The sequence below is a fragment of the Salmo salar genome, chromosome 07 (assembly GCF_965601325.2).
Source record: "Salmo salar chromosome 07, fSalSal1, whole genome shotgun sequence".
Classification (NCBI taxonomy): domain Eukaryota; kingdom Metazoa; phylum Chordata; class Actinopteri; order Salmoniformes; family Salmonidae; genus Salmo; species Salmo salar.
Window position 1 is genome coordinate 7,033,313 of NC_138297.1, and position 16,945 is coordinate 7,050,257.

At 46.0% G+C, this 16,945-nt stretch overlaps 19 non-coding genes across 19 annotated transcripts; all 19 read left to right on the forward strand.

Moving 5' to 3' along the window:
* The first annotated feature begins 468 nt into the window (after window positions 1-468).
* On the forward strand, window positions 469-555 carry trnay-gua (transfer RNA tyrosine (anticodon GUA)). The gene is given in 2 exon segments: window positions 469-505; window positions 520-555. It is a non-coding gene; the product is annotated as a tRNA-Tyr (tRNA).
* Window positions 556-1,146: 591 nt separating this feature from the next.
* On the forward strand, window positions 1,147-1,233 carry trnay-gua (transfer RNA tyrosine (anticodon GUA)). Its single transcript is given in 2 exon segments — window positions 1,147-1,183; window positions 1,198-1,233. It is a non-coding gene; the product is annotated as a tRNA-Tyr (tRNA).
* A 590-nt stretch (window positions 1,234-1,823) lies between these two features.
* Window positions 1,824-1,910, forward strand: trnay-gua (transfer RNA tyrosine (anticodon GUA)). Its single transcript is given in 2 exon segments — window positions 1,824-1,860; window positions 1,875-1,910. It is a non-coding gene; the product is annotated as a tRNA-Tyr (tRNA).
* A 592-nt stretch (window positions 1,911-2,502) lies between these two features.
* Window positions 2,503-2,589, forward strand: trnay-gua (transfer RNA tyrosine (anticodon GUA)). The gene is given in 2 exon segments: window positions 2,503-2,539; window positions 2,554-2,589. It is a non-coding gene; the product is annotated as a tRNA-Tyr (tRNA).
* Window positions 2,590-3,180: 591 nt separating this feature from the next.
* Window positions 3,181-3,267, forward strand: trnay-gua (transfer RNA tyrosine (anticodon GUA)). Its single transcript is given in 2 exon segments — window positions 3,181-3,217; window positions 3,232-3,267. It is a non-coding gene; the product is annotated as a tRNA-Tyr (tRNA).
* A 592-nt stretch (window positions 3,268-3,859) lies between these two features.
* trnay-gua (transfer RNA tyrosine (anticodon GUA)) lies at window positions 3,860-3,946 on the forward strand. Its single transcript is given in 2 exon segments — window positions 3,860-3,896; window positions 3,911-3,946. It is a non-coding gene; the product is annotated as a tRNA-Tyr (tRNA).
* A 591-nt stretch (window positions 3,947-4,537) lies between these two features.
* On the forward strand, window positions 4,538-4,624 carry trnay-gua (transfer RNA tyrosine (anticodon GUA)). The gene is given in 2 exon segments: window positions 4,538-4,574; window positions 4,589-4,624. It is a non-coding gene; the product is annotated as a tRNA-Tyr (tRNA).
* Window positions 4,625-5,215: 591 nt separating this feature from the next.
* trnay-gua (transfer RNA tyrosine (anticodon GUA)) lies at window positions 5,216-5,302 on the forward strand. Its single transcript is given in 2 exon segments — window positions 5,216-5,252; window positions 5,267-5,302. It is a non-coding gene; the product is annotated as a tRNA-Tyr (tRNA).
* Window positions 5,303-5,893: 591 nt separating this feature from the next.
* Window positions 5,894-5,980, forward strand: trnay-gua (transfer RNA tyrosine (anticodon GUA)). The gene is given in 2 exon segments: window positions 5,894-5,930; window positions 5,945-5,980. It is a non-coding gene; the product is annotated as a tRNA-Tyr (tRNA).
* Window positions 5,981-6,571: 591 nt separating this feature from the next.
* On the forward strand, window positions 6,572-6,658 carry trnay-gua (transfer RNA tyrosine (anticodon GUA)). The gene is given in 2 exon segments: window positions 6,572-6,608; window positions 6,623-6,658. It is a non-coding gene; the product is annotated as a tRNA-Tyr (tRNA).
* A 591-nt stretch (window positions 6,659-7,249) lies between these two features.
* trnay-gua (transfer RNA tyrosine (anticodon GUA)) lies at window positions 7,250-7,336 on the forward strand. Its single transcript is given in 2 exon segments — window positions 7,250-7,286; window positions 7,301-7,336. It is a non-coding gene; the product is annotated as a tRNA-Tyr (tRNA).
* A 591-nt stretch (window positions 7,337-7,927) lies between these two features.
* trnay-gua (transfer RNA tyrosine (anticodon GUA)) lies at window positions 7,928-8,014 on the forward strand. The gene is given in 2 exon segments: window positions 7,928-7,964; window positions 7,979-8,014. It is a non-coding gene; the product is annotated as a tRNA-Tyr (tRNA).
* Window positions 8,015-8,605: 591 nt separating this feature from the next.
* On the forward strand, window positions 8,606-8,692 carry trnay-gua (transfer RNA tyrosine (anticodon GUA)). Its single transcript is given in 2 exon segments — window positions 8,606-8,642; window positions 8,657-8,692. It is a non-coding gene; the product is annotated as a tRNA-Tyr (tRNA).
* A 591-nt stretch (window positions 8,693-9,283) lies between these two features.
* On the forward strand, window positions 9,284-9,370 carry trnay-gua (transfer RNA tyrosine (anticodon GUA)). The gene is given in 2 exon segments: window positions 9,284-9,320; window positions 9,335-9,370. It is a non-coding gene; the product is annotated as a tRNA-Tyr (tRNA).
* Window positions 9,371-9,961: 591 nt separating this feature from the next.
* Window positions 9,962-10,048, forward strand: trnay-gua (transfer RNA tyrosine (anticodon GUA)). Its single transcript is given in 2 exon segments — window positions 9,962-9,998; window positions 10,013-10,048. It is a non-coding gene; the product is annotated as a tRNA-Tyr (tRNA).
* A 591-nt stretch (window positions 10,049-10,639) lies between these two features.
* On the forward strand, window positions 10,640-10,726 carry trnay-gua (transfer RNA tyrosine (anticodon GUA)). The gene is given in 2 exon segments: window positions 10,640-10,676; window positions 10,691-10,726. It is a non-coding gene; the product is annotated as a tRNA-Tyr (tRNA).
* A 1,268-nt stretch (window positions 10,727-11,994) lies between these two features.
* Window positions 11,995-12,081, forward strand: trnay-gua (transfer RNA tyrosine (anticodon GUA)). Its single transcript is given in 2 exon segments — window positions 11,995-12,031; window positions 12,046-12,081. It is a non-coding gene; the product is annotated as a tRNA-Tyr (tRNA).
* Window positions 12,082-14,707: 2,626 nt separating this feature from the next.
* Window positions 14,708-14,794, forward strand: trnay-gua (transfer RNA tyrosine (anticodon GUA)). Its single transcript is given in 2 exon segments — window positions 14,708-14,744; window positions 14,759-14,794. It is a non-coding gene; the product is annotated as a tRNA-Tyr (tRNA).
* A 1,948-nt stretch (window positions 14,795-16,742) lies between these two features.
* trnay-gua (transfer RNA tyrosine (anticodon GUA)) lies at window positions 16,743-16,829 on the forward strand. The gene is given in 2 exon segments: window positions 16,743-16,779; window positions 16,794-16,829. It is a non-coding gene; the product is annotated as a tRNA-Tyr (tRNA).
* Window positions 16,830-16,945: the final 116 nt, after the last annotated feature.

A 16,945-nucleotide genomic window follows, 5' to 3' on the forward strand; every position in this document is an offset into this window, starting at 1 on the left:
TTGGTAGAGCAGCAGAGAGTACTTAAAATTGCAACAATCCTTCGGTCACTGGCTCACACGAGGATAACTTTTTCTGCAGTTGTGCCAAGTTTTTGATTTTTGCCTAGTGTTTCCCCAGAAGCAAATTATTCCCTGACCGGGAACAAACCCCGGGATGCGGCGGTGAGAGCGCCGAATCCTAACCACTAGAACATCGTGGAGAAGGCAAAAGCGATTTCGCAGTGAGGGGGCTAAACAGCATTCTTTACCGTCGGCTCACTTTTTCTCTATCCCCAAACGCAACTACTTGCAATCAAACGGGATGTAGCTCAGCGGAAGAGAGTGTTGGTTGCTTGAATGAGGACCTGGGTTCAATCTCCAGCATCTCCACGAAACCACCAAACTCAGCAGATTACATTTTTAACGGGAACATATGTGCCTGCAGCACTTCTGACCATCTAGGTGATGGCATTGGTCTAAATCTGACAACCTTCAATAGCTCAGTTGGTAGAGCGGAGGACTGTAGGTGAAAGTGCAGCAATCCTTAGGTCGCTGGTTCAAATCCGGCTTGAAGTATTGTGTATTTTCTTGTGGCTTACGCCAACGTTTTGACAGCAGTGCACTTTGACATGTGCTTGACAAACAAATTAACTTTCCCTGAGTGCCGAAGTCATCAATTGTTGACCTTTGATAGGAATGTTGCTAGAACAGCAGAGAGTACTTAAACTTGCAACAATCCTTCGGTCACCGGCTCACACGAGGATAACTTTTTCTGCAGTTATGCCAAGTTTTTGATTTTTGCCTAGTGTTTCCCCAGAAGCAAATTATTCCCTGACCGGGAACAAACTCCGGGACGCGGCGGTAAGAGCGCAGAATCCTAACCACTAGAACATTGTGGAGAAGGCAAAAGCGATTTCGCAGTGAGGGGGCTAAACAGCATTCTTTACCGTCGGCTCACTTTTTCTCCATCCCCAAACGCAACTACTTGCAATCAAAGGGGATGTAGCTCAGCGGAAGAGAGTGTTGGTTGCTTGAATGTGGACCTGGGATCAATCTCCAGCATCTCCACGAAACCACCAAACTCAGCAGATTACATTTTTAACGGGAACATATGTGTCTGCCGTCCTTCTGACCATCTAGGTGATGGCATTTGTCTAAATTTGACAACCTTCGATAGCTCAGTTGGTAGAGCGGAGGACTGTAGGTGAAAGAGCAGCAATCCTTAGGTCGCTGGTTCAAATCCGGCTCGAAGGATTGTGTATTTTCTTGTGGCTTACGCCAACGTTTTGACAGCAGTGCATTTGACATGTGCTTGACAAACAAATTAACTTTCCCTGAGTGCCGAAATCATCAATTGTTGACCTTTGATAGGAATGTTGCTAGAACAGCAGAGAGTACTTAAACTTGCAACAATCCTTCGGTCACCGGCTCACACGAGGATAACTTTTTCTGCAGTTGTGCCAAGTTTTTGATTTTTGCCTAGTGTTTCCCCAGAAGCAAATTATTCCCTGACCGGGAACAAACCCCGGGACGCGGCGGTAAGAGCGCAGAATCCTAACCACTAGAACATCGTGGAGAAGGCAAAAGCGATTTCGCAGTGAGGGGGCTAAACAGCATTCTTTACCGTCGGCTCACTTTTTCTCTATCCCCAAAGCCAACTACTTGCAATCAAAGGGGATGTAGCTCAGCGGAAGAGAGTGTTGGTTGCTTGAATGAGGACCTGGGTTCAATCTCCAGCATCTCCACGAAACCACCAAACTCAGCAGATTACTTTTTTAACGGGAACATATGTGTCTGCAGCACTTCTGACCATCTAGGTGATGGCATTTGTCTGAATCCGACAACCTTCGATAGCTCAGTTGGTAGAGCGGAGGACTGTAGGTGAAAGTGCAGCAATCCTTAGGTCGCTGGTTCAAATCCGGCTCGAAGGATTGTGTATTTTCTTGTGGCTTACGCCAACGTTTTGACAGCAGTGCACTTTGACATGTGCTTGACAAACAAATTAACTTTCCCTGAGTGCCCGAAATCATCAATTGTTTACCTTTGATAGGAATGTTGCTAGAACAGCAGAGAGTACTTAAAATTGCAACAATCCTTCGGTCACTGGCTCACACGAGGATAACTTTTTCTGCAGTTGTGCCAAGTTTTTGATTTTTGCCTAGTGTTTCCCCAGAAGCAAATTATTCCCTGACCGGGAACAAACCCCGGGACGCGGCGGTGAGAGCGCAGAATCCTAACCACTAGAACATCGTGGAGAAGGCAAAAGCGATTTCGCAGTGAGGGGGCTAAACAGCATTCTTTACCGTCGGCTCACTTTTTCTCTATCCCCAAACGCAACTACTTGCAATCAAAGGGGATGTAGCTCAGCGGAAGAGAGTGTTGGTTGCTTGAATGAGGACCTGGGTTCAATCTCCAGCATCTCCACGAAACCACCAAACTCAGCAGATTACATTTTTAACGGGAACATATGTGCCTGCAGCACTTATGACCATCTAGGTGATGGCATTTGTCTAAATCTGACAACCTTCGATAGCTCAGTTGGTAGAGCGGAGGACTGTAGGTGAAAGTGCAGCAATCCTTAGGTCGCTGGTTCAAATCCGGCTCGAAGGATTGTGTATTTTCTTGTGGCTTAAGCCAACGTTTTGACAGCAGTGCACTTTGACATGTGCTTGACAAACAAATTAACTTTCCCTGAGTGCTGAAATCTTCAATTGTTGACCTTTGTTAGGAATGTTGGTAGAGCAGCAGAGAGTACTTAAATTTGCAACAATCCTTCTTTCACTGGCTCACACGAGGATAACTTTTTCTGCAGTTGTGCCAAGTTTTTGATTTTTGCCTAGTGTTTCCCCAGAAGCAAATTATTCCCTGACCGGGAACAAACCCCGGGACGCGGCGGTAAGAGCGCAGAATCCTAACCACTAGAACATCGTGGAGAAGGCAAAAGCGATTTCGCAGTGAGGGGGCTAAACAGCATTCTTTACCGTCGGCTCACTTTTTCTCTATCCCCAAAGCCAACTACTTGCAATCAAAGGGGATGTAGCTCAGCGGAAGAGAGTGTTGGTTGCTTGAATGAGGACCTGGGTTCAATCTCCAGCATCTCCACGAAACCACCAAACTCAGCAGATTACTTTTTTAACGGGAACATATGTGTCTGCAGCACTTCTGACCATCTAGTTGATGGCATTTGTCTGAATCTGACAACCTTCGATAGCTCAGTTGGTAGAGCGGAGGACTGTAGGTGAAAGTGCAGCAATCCTTAGGTCGCTGTTTCAAATCCGGCTCGAAGGATTCTGTATTTTCTTGTGGCTTACGCCAACGTTTTGACAGCAGTGCACTTTGACATGTGCTTGACAAACAAATTAACTTTCCCTGAGTGCCCGAAATCATCAGTTGTTTACCTTTGATAGGAATGTTGCTAGAACAGCAGAGAGTACTTAAAATTGCAACAATCCTTCGGTCACTGGCTCACACGAGGATAACTTTTTCTGCAGTTGTGCCAAGTTTTTGATTTTTGCCTAGTGTTTCCCCAGAAGCAAATTATTCCCTGACCGGGAACAAACCCCGGGACGCGGCGGTAAGAGCGCAGAATCCTAACCACTAGAACATCGTGGAGAAGGCAAAAGCGATTTCGCAGTGAGGGGGCTAAACAGCATTCTTTACCGTCGGCTCACTTTTTCTCTATCCCCAAATGCAACTACTTGTAATCAAAGGGGATGTAGCTCATCGGAAGAGAGTGTTGGTTGCTTGAATGAGGACCTGGGTTCAATCTCCAGCATCTCCACGAAACCACCAAACTCAGCAGATTACATTTTTAACAGGAACATATGTGCCTGCAGCACTTATGACCATCTAGGTGATGGCATTTGTCTAAATCTGACAACCTTCAATAGCTCAGTTGGTAGAGCGGAGGACTGTAGGTGAAAGTGCAGTAATCCTTAGGTCGCTGGTTCAAATCCGGCTAGAAGGATTGAGTATTTTCTTGTGGCTTACGCCAACGTTTTGACAGCAGTGCACTTTGACATGTGCTTGACAAACAAATTAACTTTCCCTGAGTGCCGAAATCTTCGATTGTTGACCTTTGATAGGAATGTTGGTAGAGCAGCAGAGAGTACTTAAAATTGCAACAATCCTTCGGTCACTGGCTCACACGAGGATAACTTTTTCTGCAGTTGTGCCAAGTTTTTGATTTTTGCCTAGTGTTTCCCCAGAAGCAAATTATTCCCTGACCGGGAACAAACCCCGGGATGCGGCGGTGAGAGCGCCGAATCCTAACCACTAGAACATCGTGGAGAAGGCAAAAGCGATTTCGCAGTGAGGGGGCTAAACAGCATTCTTTACCGTCGGCTCACTTTTTCTCTATCCCCAAACGCAACTACTTGCAATCAAACGGGATGTAGCTCAGCGGAAGAGAGTGTTGGTTGCTTGAATGAGGACCTGGGTTCAATCTCCAGCATCTCCACGAAACCACCAAACTCAGCAGATTACATTTTTAACGGGAACATATGTGCCTGCAGCACTTCTGACCATCTAGGTGATGGCATTGGTCTAAATCTGACAACCTTCAATAGCTCAGTTGGTAGAGCGGAGGACTGTAGGTGAAAGTGCAGCAATCCTTAGGTCGCTGGTTCAAATCCGGCTTGAAGTATTGTGTATTTTCTTGTGGCTTACGCCAACGTTTTGACAGCAGTGCACTTTGACATGTGCTTGACAAACAAATTAACTTTCCCTGAGTGCCGAAGTCATCAATTGTTGACCTTTGATAGGAATGTTGCTAGAACAGCAGAGAGTACTTAAACTTGCAACAATCCTTCGGTCACCGGCTCACACGAGGATAACTTTTTCTGCAGTTGTGCCAAGTTTTTGATTTTTGCCTAGTGTTTCCCCAGAAGCAAATTATTCCCTGACCGGGAACAAACCCTGGGACGCGGCGGTGAGAGCGCCGAATCCTAACCACTAGAACATTGTGGAGAAGGCAAAAGCGATTTCGCAGTGAGGGGGCTAAACAGCATTCTTTACCGTCGGCTCACTTTTTCTCCATCCCCAAACGCAACTACTTGCAATCAAAGGGGATGTAGCTAAGCGGAAGATAGTGTTGGTTGCTTGAATGTGGACCTGGGATCAATCTCCAGCATCTCCACGAAACCACCAAACTCAGCAGATTACATTTTTAACGGGAACATATGTGTCTGCCGTCCTTCTGACCATCTAGGTGATGTCATTTGTCTAAATTTGACAACCTTCGATAGCTCAGTTGGTAGAGCGGAGGACTGTAGGTGAAAGTGCAGCAATCCTTAGGTCCCTGGTTCAAATCCGGCTCGAAGGATTGTATATTTTCTTGTGGCTTACGCCAACGTTTTGACAGCAGTGCACTTTGACATGCGCTTGACAAACAAATTAACTTTCCCTGAGTTCCAAAATCTTTGATTGTTGACCTTTGATAGGAATGTTGGTAGAGCAGCAGAGAGTACTTCAAATTGCAACAATCCTTCGGTCACTGGCTCACACGAGGATAACTTTTTCTGCAGTTGTGCCAAGGTTTTGATTTTTGCCTAGTGTTTCCCCAGAAACAAATTATTCCCTGACCGGGAAAAAACCCCGGGACGCGGCGGTGAGAGCGCAGAATCCTAACCACGAGAACATCGTGGAGAAGGCAAAAGCGATTTCGCAGTGAGGGGGCTAAACAGCATTCTTTACCGTCGGCTCACTTTTTCTCTATCCCCAAACGCAACTACTTGCAATCAAACGGGATGTAGCTCAGCGGAAGAGAGTGTTGGTTGCTTGAATGAGGACCTGGGTTCAATCTCCAGCATCTCCACGAAACCACCAAACTCAGCAGATTACATTTTTAACGGGAACATATGTGCCTGCAGCACTTCTGACCATCTAGGTGATGGCATTGGTCTAAATCTGACAACCTTCAATAGCTCAGTTGGTAGAGCGGAGGACTGTAGGTGAAAGTGCAGCAATCCTTAGGTCGCTGGTTCAAATCCGGCTTGAAGTATTGTGTATTTTCTTGTGGCTTACGCCAACGTTTTGACAGCAGTGCACTTTGACATGTGCTTGACAAACAAATTAACTTTCCCTGAGTGCCGAAGTCATCAATTGTTGACCTTTGATAGGAATGTTGCTAGAAGAGCAGAGAGTACTTAAACTTGCAACAATCCTTCGGTCACCGGCTCACACGAGGATAACTTTTTCTGCAGTTGTGCCAAGTTTTTGATTTTTGCCTAGTGTTTCCCCAGAAGCAAATTATTCCCTGACCGGGAACAAACCCTGGGACGCGGCGGTGAGAGCGCCGAATCCTAACCACTAGAACATTGTGGAGAAGGCAAAAGCGATTTCGCAGTGAGGGGGCTAAACAGCATTCTTTACCGTCGGCTCACTTTTTCTCCATCCCCAAACGCAACTACTTGCAATCAAAGGGGATGTAGCTAAGCGGAAGATAGTGTTGGTTGCTTGAATGTGGACCTGGGATCAATCTCCAGCATCTCCACGAAACCACCAAACTCAGCAGATTACATTTTTAACGGGAACATATGTGTCTGCCGTCCTTCTGACCATCTAGGTGATGTCATTTGTCTAAATTTGACAACCTTCGATAGCTCAGTTGGTAGAGCGGAGGACTGTAGGTGAAAGTGCAGCAATCCTTAGGTCCCTGGTTCAAATCCGGCTCGAAGGATTGTATATTTTCTTGTGGCTTACGCCAACGTTTTGACAGCAGTGCACTTTGACATGCGCTTGACAAACAAATTAACTTTCCCTGAGTTCCAAAATCTTTGATTGTTGACCTTTGATAGGAATGTTGGTAGAGCAGCAGAGAGTACTTCAAATTGCAACAATCCTTCGGTCACTGGCTCACACGAGGATAACTTTTTCTGCAGTTGTGCCAAGGTTTTGATTTTTGCCTAGTGTTTCCCCAGAAACAAATTATTCCCTGACCGGGAAAAAACCCCGGGACGCGGAGGTGAGAGCGCAGAATCCTAACCACGAGAACATCGTGGAGAAGGCAAAAGCGATTTCGCAGTGAGGGGGCTAAACAGCATTCTTTACCGTCGGCTCACTTTTTCTCTATCCCCAAACGCAACTACTTGCAATCAAAGGGGATGTAGCTCAGCGGAAGAGAGTGTTGGTTGCTTGAATGAGGACCTGGGTTCAATCTCCAGCATCTCCACGAAACCACCAAACTCAGCAGATTACATTTTTAACGGGAACATATGTGCCTGCAGCACTTCTGACCATCTAGGTGATGGCATTTGTCTAAATCTGACAACCTTCAATAGCTCAGTTGGTAGAGCGGAGGACTGTAGGTGAAAGTGCAGTAATCCTTAGGTCGCTGGTTCAAATCCGGCTAGAAGGATTGAGTATTTTCTTGTGGCTTACGCCAACGTTTTGACAGCGGTGCACTTTGACATGCGCTTGACAAACAAATTAACTTTCCCTGAGTTCCAAAATCTTCGATTGTTGACCTTTGATAGGAATGTTGGTAGAGCAGCAGAGAGTACTTAAAATTGCAACAATCCTTCGGTCACTGGCTCACACGAGGATAACTTTTTCTGCAGTTGTGCCAAGTTTTTGATTTTTGCCTAGTGTTTCCCCAGAAGCAAATTATTCCCTGACCGGGAACAAACCCTGGGACGCGGCGGTGAGAGCGCCGAATCCTAACCACTAGAACATTGTGGAGAAGGCAAAAGCGATTTCGCAGTGAGGGGGCTAAACAGCATTCTTTACCGTCGGCTCACTTTTTCTCCATCCCCAAACGCAACTACTTGCAATCAAAGGGGATGTAGCTAAGCGGAAGATAGTGTTGGTTGCTTGAATGTGGACCTGGGATCAATCTCCAGCATCTCCACGAAACCACCAAACTCAGCAGATTACATTTTTAACGGGAACATATGTGTCTGCCGTCCTTCTGACCATCTAGGTGATGTCATTTGTCTAAATTTGACAACCTTCGATAGCTCAGTTGGTAGAGCGGAGGACTGTAGGTGAAAGTGCAGCAATCCTTAGGTCGCTGGTTCAAATCCGGCTCGAAGGATTGTATATTTTCTTGTGGCTTACGCCAACGTTTTGACAGCAGTGCACTTTGACATGCGCTTGACAAACAAATTAACTTTCCCTGAGTTCCAAAATCTTCGATTGTTGACCTTTGATAGGAATGTTGGTAGAGCAGCAGAGAGTACTTAAAATTGCAACAATCCTTCGGTCACTGGCTCACACGAGGATAACTTTTTCTGCAGTTGTGCCAAGTTTTTGATTTTTGCCTAGTGTTTCCCCAGAAGCAAATTATTCCCTGACCGGGAACAAACCCCGGGACGCGGCGGTGAGAGCGCAGAATCCTAACCACGAGAACATCGTGGAGAAGGCAAAAGCGATTTCGCAGTGAGGGGGCTAAACAGCATTCTTTACCGTCGGCTCACTTTTTCTCTATCCCCAAACGCAACTACTTGCAATCAAAGGGGATGTAGCTCAGCGGAAGAGAGTGTTGGTTGCTTGAATGAGGACCTGGGTTCAATCTCCAGCATCTCCACGAAACCACCAAACTCAGCAGATTACATTTTTAACGGGAACATATGTGCCTGCAGCACTTATGACCATCTAGGTGATGGCATTTGTCTAAATCTGACAACCTTCAATAGCTCAGTTGGTAGAGCGGAGGACTGTAGGTGAAAGTGCAGTAATCCTTAGGTCGCTGGTTCAAATCCGGCTAGAAGGATTGAGTATTTTCTTGTGGCTTACGCCAACGTTTTGACAGCGGTGCACTTTGACATGCGCTTGACAAACAAATTAACTTTCCCTGAGTTCCAAAATCTTCGATTGTTGACCTTTGATAGGAATGTTGGTAGAGCAGCAGAGAGTACTTAAAATTGCAACAATCCTTCGGTCACTGGCTCACACGAGGATAACTTTTTCTGCAGTTGGGCCAAGTTTTAGATTTTTGCCTAGTGTTTCCCCAGAAGCAAATTATTCCCTGACCGGGAACAAACCCTGGGACGCGGCGGTGAGAGCGCCGAATCCTAACCACTAGAACATTGTGGAGAAGGCAAAAGCGATTTCGCAGTGAGGGGGCTAAACAGCATTCTTTACCGTCGGCTCACTTTTTCTCCATCCCCAAACGCAACTACTTGCAATCAAAGGGGATGTAGCTAAGCGGAAGATAGTGTTGGTTGCTTGAATGTGGACCTGGGTTCAATCTCCAGCATCTCCACGAAACCACCAAACTCAGCAGATTACATTTTTAACGGGAACATATGTGTCTGCCGTCCTTCTGACCATCTAGGTGATGGCATTTGTCTAAATTTGACAACCTTCGATAGCTCAGTTGGTAGAGCGGAGGACTGTAGGTGAAAGTGCAGCAATCCTTAGGTCGCTGGTTCAAATCCGGCTCGAAGGATTGTATATTTTCTTGTGGCTTACGCCAACGTTTTGACAGCAGTGCACTTTGACATGCGCTTGACAAACAAATTAACTTTCCCTGAGTTCCAAAATCTTCGATTGTTGACCTTTGATAGGAATGTTGGTAGAGCAGCACAGAGTACTTAAAATTGCAACAATCCTTCGGTCACTGGCTCACACGAGGATAACTTTTTCTGCAGTTGTGCCAAGTTTTTGATTTTTGCCTAGTGTTTCCCCAGAAGCAAATTATTCCCTGACCGGGAACAAACCCCGGGACGCGGCGGTGAGAGCGCAGAATCCTAACCACGAGAACATCGTGGAGAAGGCAAAAGCGATTTCGCAGTGAGGGGGCTAAACAGCATTCTTTACCGTCGGCTCACTTTTTCTCTATCCCCAAACGCAACTACTTGCAATCAAAGGGGATGTAGCTCAGCGGAAGAGAGTGTTGGTTGCTTGAATGAGGACCTGGGTTCAATCTCCAGCATCTCCACGAAACCACCAAACTCAGCAGATTACATTTTTAACGGGAACATATGTGCCTGCAGCACTTATGACCATCTAGGTGATGGCATTTGTCTAAATCTGACAACCTTCAATAGCTCAGTTGGTAGAGCGGAGGACTGTAGGTGAAAGTGCAGTAATCCTTAGGTCGCTGGTTCAAATCCGGCTAGAAGGATTGAGTATTTTCTTGTGGCTTACGCCAACGTTTTGACAGCGGTGCACTTTGACATGCGCTTGACAAACAAATTAACTTTCCCTGAGTTCCAAAATCTTCGATTGTTGACCTTTGATAGGAATGTTGGTAGAGCAGCAGAGAGTACTTAAAATTGCAACAATCCTTCGGTCACTGGCTCACACGAGGATAACTTTTTCTGCAGTTGTGCCAAGTTTTTGATTTTTGCCTAGTGTTTCCCCAGAAGCAAATTATTCCCTGACCGGGAACAAACCCTGGGACGCGGCGGTGAGAGCGCCGAATCCTAACCACTAGAACATTGTGGAGAAGGCAAAAGCGATTTCGCAGTGAGGGGGCTAAACAGCATTCTTTACCGTCGGCTCACTTTTTCTCCATCCCCAAACGCAACTACTTGCAATCAAAGGGGATGTAGCTAAGCGGAAGATAGTGTTGGTTGCTTGAATGTGGACCTGGGTTCAATCTCCAGCATCTCCACGAAACCACCAAACTCAGCAGATTACATTTTTAACGGGAACATATGTGTCTGCCGTCCTTCTGACCATCTAGGTGATGGCATTTGTCTAAATTTGACAACCTTCGATAGCTCAGTTGGTAGAGCGGAGGACTGTAGGTGAAAGTGCAGCAATCCTTAGGTCGCTGGTTCAAATCCGGCTCGAAGGATTGTATATTTTCTTGTGGCTTACGCCAACGTTTTGACAGCAGTGCATTTTGACATGTGCTTGACAAACAAATTAACTTTCCCTGAGTTCCGAAATCTTCGATTGTTGACCTTTGATAGGAATGTTGGTAGAGCAGCAGAGAGTACTTAAAATTGCAACAATCCTTCGGTCACTGGCTCACACGAGGATAACTTTTTCTGCAGTTGTGCCAAGTTTTTGATTTTTGCCTAGTGTTTCACAGAAACAAATTATTCCCTGACCGGGAAAAAACCCCGGGACGCGGCGGTGAGAGCGCCGAATCCTAACCACTAGAACATTGTGGAGAAGGCAAAAGCGATTTCGCAGTGAGGGGGCTAAACAGCATTCTTTACCGTCGGCTCACTTTTTCTCTATCCCCAAACGCAACTATTTGCAATCAAAGGGGATGTAGCTCAGCGGAAGAGAGTGTTGGTTGCTTGAATGAGGACCTGGGTTGAATCTTCAGCATCTCCACGAAACTACCAAACTCAGCAGATTACATCTTTAACGGGAACATATGTGTCTGCAGCACTTCTGACAATCTAGTTGATGGCATTTGTCTATATTTGACAACCTTCGATAGCTCAGTTGGTAGAGCGGAGGACTGTAGGTGAAAGTGCACCAATCTTTAGGTCGCTGGTTCAAATCAGGCTCGAAGGATTGTGTATTTTCTTGTGGCTTACGCCAACGTTTTGACAGCAGTGCACTTTGACATGTGCTTGACAAACAAATTAACTTTCCCTGAGTGCCGAAATCTTCGATTGTTGACCTTTGATAGGAATGTTGGTAGAGCAGCAGAGAGTACTTAAAATTGCAACAATCCTTCGGTCACTGGCTCACACGAGGATAACTTTTTCTGCAGTTGTGCCAAGTTTTTGATTTTTGCCTAGTGTTTCCCCAGAAGCAAATTATTCCCTGACCGGGAACAAACCCCGGGATGCGGCGGTGAGAGCGCCGAATCCTAACCACTAGAACATCGTGGAGAAGGCAAAAGCGATTTCGCAGTGAGGGGGCTAAACAGCATTCTTTACCGTCGGCTCACTTTTTCTCTATCCCCAAACGCAACTACTTGCAATCAAACGGGATGTAGCTCAGCGGAAGAGAGTGTTGGTTGCTTGAATGAGGACCTGGGTTCAATCTCCAGCATCTCCACGAAACCACCAAACTCAGCAGATTACATTTTTAACGGGAACATATGTGTCTGCCGTCCTTCTGACCATCTAGGTGATGGCATTTGTCTAAATTTGACAACCTTCGATAGCTCAGTTGGTAGAGCGGAGGACTGTAGGTGAAAGTGCAGCAATCCTTAGGTCGCTGGTTCAAATCCGGCTCGAAGGATTGTATATCTTCTTGTGGCTTACGCCAACGTTTTGACAGCAGTGCATTTTGACATGTGCTTGACAAACAAATTAACTTTCCCTGAGTTCCGAAATCTTTGATTGTTGACCTTTGATAGGAATGTTGGTAGAGCAGCAGAGAGTACTTAAAATTGCAACAATCCTTCGGTCACTGGCTCACACGAGGATAACTTTTTCTGCAGTTGTGCCAAGTTTTTGATTTTTGCCTAGTGTTTCCCCAGAAACAAATTATTCCCTGACCGGGAAAAAACCCCGGGACGCGGCGGTGAGAGCGCCGAATCCTAACCACTAGAACATTGTGGAGAAGGCAAAAGCGATTTCGCGGTGAGGGGGCTAAACAGCATTCTTTACCGTCGGCTCACTTTTTCTCTATCCCCAAACGCAACTATTTGCAATCAAAGGGGATGTAGCTCAGCGGAAGAGAGTGTTGGTTGCTTGAATGAGGACCTGGGTTGAATCTCCAGCATCTCCACGAAACTACCAAACTCAGCAGATTACATCTTTAACGGGAACATATGTGTCTGCAGCACTTCTGACAATCTAGTTGATGGCATTTGTCTATATTTGACAACCTTCGATAGCTCAGTTGTTAGAGCGCAGGACTGTAGGTGAAAGTGCACCAATCTTTAGGTCGCTGGTTCAAATCAGGCTCGAAGGATTGTGTATTTTCTTGTGGCTTACGCCAACGTTTTGACAGCAGTGCACTTTGACATGTGCTTGACAAACAAATTAACTTTCCCTGAGTGCCGAAATCTTCGATTGTTGACCTTTCATAGGAATGTTGGTAGAGCAGCAGAGAGTACTTAAAATTGCAACAATCCTTCGGTCACTGGCTCACACGAGGATAACTTTTTCTGCAGTTGTGCCAAGTTTTTTATTTTTGCCTAGTGTTTCCCCAGAAGCAAATTATTCCCTGACCGGGAACAAACCCCGGGATGCGGCGGTGAGAGCGCCGAATCCTAACCACTAGAACATCGTGGAGAAGGCAAAAGCGATTTCGCAGTGAGGGGGCTAAACAGCATTCTTTACCGTCGGCTCACTTTTTCACTATCCCCAAACGCAACTACTTGCAATCAAAGGGGATGTAGCTCAGCGGAAGAGAGTGTTGGTTGCTTGAATGAGGACCTGGGTTCCTACTTCAGCATCTCCACGAAACCACCAAACTCAGCAGATTACATTTTTAACGGGAACATATGTGTCTGCAGCACTTCAGACCATCTAGGTGATGGCATTCGTCCAAATTAGACAACCTACGATAGATCAGTTGGTAGAGCGGAGGACTGTAGGTGAAAGTGCAGCAATCCTTAGGTCGCTGTTTCAAATCCGGCTTGAAGGATTGTGTATTTTCTTGTGGCTTACGCCAACGTTTTGACAGCAGTGCACTTTGACATGTGCTTGACAAACAAATTAACTTTCCCTGAGTGCCGAAATCTTCGATTGTTGACCTTTCATAGGAATGTTGGTAGAGCAGCAGAGAGTACTTAAAATTGCAACAATCCTTCGGTCACTGGCTCACACGAGGATAACTTTTTCTGCAGTTGTGCCAAGTTTTTTATTTTTGCCTAGTGTTTCCCCAGAAGCAAATTATTCCCTGACCGGGAACAAACCCCGGGATGCGGCGGTGAGAGCGCCGAATCCTAACCACTAGAACATCGTGGAGAAGGCAAAAGCGATTTCGCAGTGAGGGGGCTAAACAGCATTCTTTACCGTCGGCTCACTTTTTCTCTATCCCCAAACGCAACTACTTGCAATCAAAGGGGATGTAGCTCAGCGGAAGAGAGTGTTGGTTGCTTGAATGAGGACCTAGGTTCAATCTCCAGCATCTCCACGAAACCACCAAACTCAGCAGATTACATTTTTAACGAGAACATATGTGTATGCAGCACTTCAGACCATCTAGGTGATGGCATTTGTCTGAATTCGACAACCTTTGATAGCTCAGTTGGTCGAGCGGAGGACTGCAGGTGAAAGTGCAGCAATCCTTAGGTCGCTGGTTCAAATCCAGCTCGAAGGATTGTGTATTTTTTTGTGGCTTACGCCAACGTTTTGACAGCAGTGCACTTTGACATGTGCTTGACAAACAAATTAACTTTCCCTGAGTGCCGAAATCTTCAATTGTTGACCTTTTTATAGGAATGTTGGTAGAGCAGCAGAGAGTACTTAAAATTGCAACAATCCTTCGGTCTCCAGCTCACACAAGGATAACTTTTTCTGCAGTTGTGCCAAGTTTTTGATTTTTGCCTAGTGTTTCCCCAGAAGCAAATTATTCCCTGACCGGGAACAAACCCCGGGATGCGGCGGTGAGAGCGCCGAATCCTAACCACTAGAACATCGTGGAGAAGGCAAAAGCGATTTCGCAGTGAGGGACCTAAACAGCATTCTTTACCGTCGGCTCACTTTTTCTCTATCCCCAAACGCAACTACTTGCAATCAAAGGGGATGTAGCTAAGCGGAAGATAGTGTTGGTTGCTTGAATGAGGACCTGGGTTCAATCTCCAGCATCTCCACGAAACCACCAAACTCAGCAGATTACATTTTTAACGGGAACATATGTGTCTGCCGTCCTTCTGACCATCTAGGTGATGGCATTTGTCTAAATTTGACAACCTTCGATAGCTCAGTTGGTAGAGCGGAGGACTGTAGGTGAAAGTGCAGCAATCCTTAGGTCGCTGGTTCAAATCCGGCTCGAAGGATTGTATATCTTCTTGTGGCTTACGCCAACGTTTTGACAGCAGTGCATTTTGACATGTGCTTGACAAACAAATTAACTTTCCCTGAGTTCCGAAATCTTTGATTGTTGACCTTTGATAGGAATGTTGGTAGAGCAGCAGAGAGTACTTAAAATTGCAACAATCCTTCGGTCACTGGCTCACACGAGGATAACTTTTTCTGCAGTTGTGCCAAGTTTTTGATTTTTGCCTAGTGTTTCCCCAGAAACAAATTATTCCCTGACCGGGAAAAAACCCCGGGACGCGGCGGTGAGAGCGCCGAATCCTAACCACTAGAACATTGTGGAGAAGGCAAAAGCGATTTCGCGGTGAGGGGGCTAAACAGCATTCTTTACCGTCGGCTCACTTTTTCTCTATCCCCAAACGCAACTATTTGCAATCAAAGGGGATGTAGCTCAGCGGAAGAGAGTGTTGGTTGCTTGAATGAGGACCTGGGTTGAATCTCCAGCATCTCCACGAAACTACCAAACTCAGCAGATTACATCTTTAACGGGAACATATGTGTCTGCAGCACTTCTGACAATCTAGTTGATGGCATTTGTCTATATTTGACAACCTTCGATAGCTCAGTTGTTAGAGCGCAGGACTGTAGGTGAAAGTGCACCAATCTTTAGGTCGCTGGTTCAAATCAGGCTCGAAGGATTGTGTATTTTCTTGTGGCTTACGCCAACGTTTTGACAGCAGTGCACTTTGACATGTGCTTGACAAACAAATTAACTTTCCCTGAGTGCCGAAATCTTCGATTGTTGACCTTTCATAGGAATGTTGGTAGAGCAGCAGAGAGTACTTAAAATTGCAACAATCCTTCGGTCACTGGCTCACACGAGGATAACTTTTTCTGCAGTTGTGCCAAGTTTTTTATTTTTGCCTAGTGTTTCCCCAGAAGCAAATTATTCCCTGACCGGGAACAAACCCCGGGATGCGGCGGTGAGAGCGCCGAATCCTAACCACTAGAACATCGTGGAGAAGGCAAAAGCGATTTCGCAGTGAGGGGGCTAAACAGCATTCTTTACCGTCGGCTCACTTTTTCTCTATCCCCAAACGCAACTACTTGCAATCAAAGGGGATGTAGCTCAGCGGAAGAGAGTGTTGGTTGCTTGAATGAGGACCTAGGTTCAATCTCCAGCATCTCCACGAAACCACCAAACTCAGCAGATTACATTTTTAACGAGAACATATGTGTATGCAGCACTTCAGACCATCTAGGTGATGGCATTTGTCTGAATTCGACAACCTTTGATAGCTCAGTTGGTCGAGCGGAGGACTGCAGGTGAAAGTGCAGCAATCCTTAGGTCGCTGGTTCAAATCCAGCTCGAAGGATTGTGTATTTTTTTGTGGCTTACGCCAACGTTTTGACAGCAGTGCACTTTGACATGTGCTTGACAAACAAATTAACTTTCCCTGAGTGCCGAAATCTTCAATTGTTGACCTTTTTATAGGAATGTTGGTAGAGCAGCAGAGAGTACTTAAAATTGCAACAATCCTTCGGTCTCCAGCTCACACAAGGATAACTTTTTCTGCAGTTGTGCCAAGTTTTTGATTTTTGCCTAGTGTTTCCCCAGAAGCAAATTATTCCCTGACCGGGAACAAACCCCGGGATGCGGCGGTGAGAGCGCCGAATCCTAACCACTAGAACATCGTGGAGAAGGCAAAAGCGATTTCGCAGTGAGGGACCTAAACAGCATTCTTTACCGTCGGCTCACTTTTTCTCTATCCCCAAACGCAACTACTTGCAATCAAAGGGGATGTAGCTAAGCGGAAGATAGTGTTGGTTGCTTGAATGAGGACCTGGGTTCAATCTCCAGCATCTCCACGAAACCACCAAACTCAGCAGATTACATTTTTAACGGGAACATATGTGTCTGCAGCACTTCAGACCATCTAGGTGATGGCATTTGTCTAAATTAGACAACCTTCGATAGCTCAGTTGGTAGAGCGGAGGACTGTAGGTGAAAGTGCAGCAATCCTTAGGTCGCTGGTTCAAATCCGGCTCGAAGGATTGTGTATTTTCTTGTGGCTTACGCCAACGTTTTGACAGCAGTGCACTTTGACATGTGCTTGACAAACAAATTAACTTTCCCTGAGTGCCGAAATCTTCAATTGTTGACCTTTGAT